Source organism: Acanthisitta chloris, unplaced genomic scaffold (assembly GCF_000695815.1).
Source record: "Acanthisitta chloris isolate BGI_N310 unplaced genomic scaffold, ASM69581v1 scaffold21331, whole genome shotgun sequence".
In the NCBI taxonomy this organism is placed as follows: Eukaryota; Metazoa; Chordata; class Aves; order Passeriformes; family Acanthisittidae; genus Acanthisitta; species Acanthisitta chloris.
The window spans coordinates 7782-8151 of NW_008657933.1; positions in this window are offsets into that span (position 1 = coordinate 7782).

Below are 370 nucleotides of genomic sequence, written 5' to 3' on the forward strand. Positions count from 1 at the left end.
TTTCTCTCGGTGCCTCTGGCCCCAGCACAGCACTCTTTGTGCTGCCCAGAACAATCCCAGTGTGGAGAAGGAGGGAGGTGGCCCACGGAGGGGGCTGTCACCCAGCAGGATGTGAGAGCTGCCCCCTGGAGCGGCGGCTGGCGCACAGGCAGAGGGGCCTGGCAGGAGCCTGTGTCACCAGCACCCTCGTGGCACCCGTCCCCACAGCCAGACAAAGGCGGCACAGAGTGAGGGTGAAACCGGAGCCCTTTATTTGTGTCTTCGCAGGGGCCTCAGGAGGAAGAGCCTGGGGCAGCAGAGCAGCTGCTGGGCTGGAGCCAGTGGAGAGGCAGAGAGAAAGGGAGGAGGAGGAGGAGGAGAGCAGGCCCTG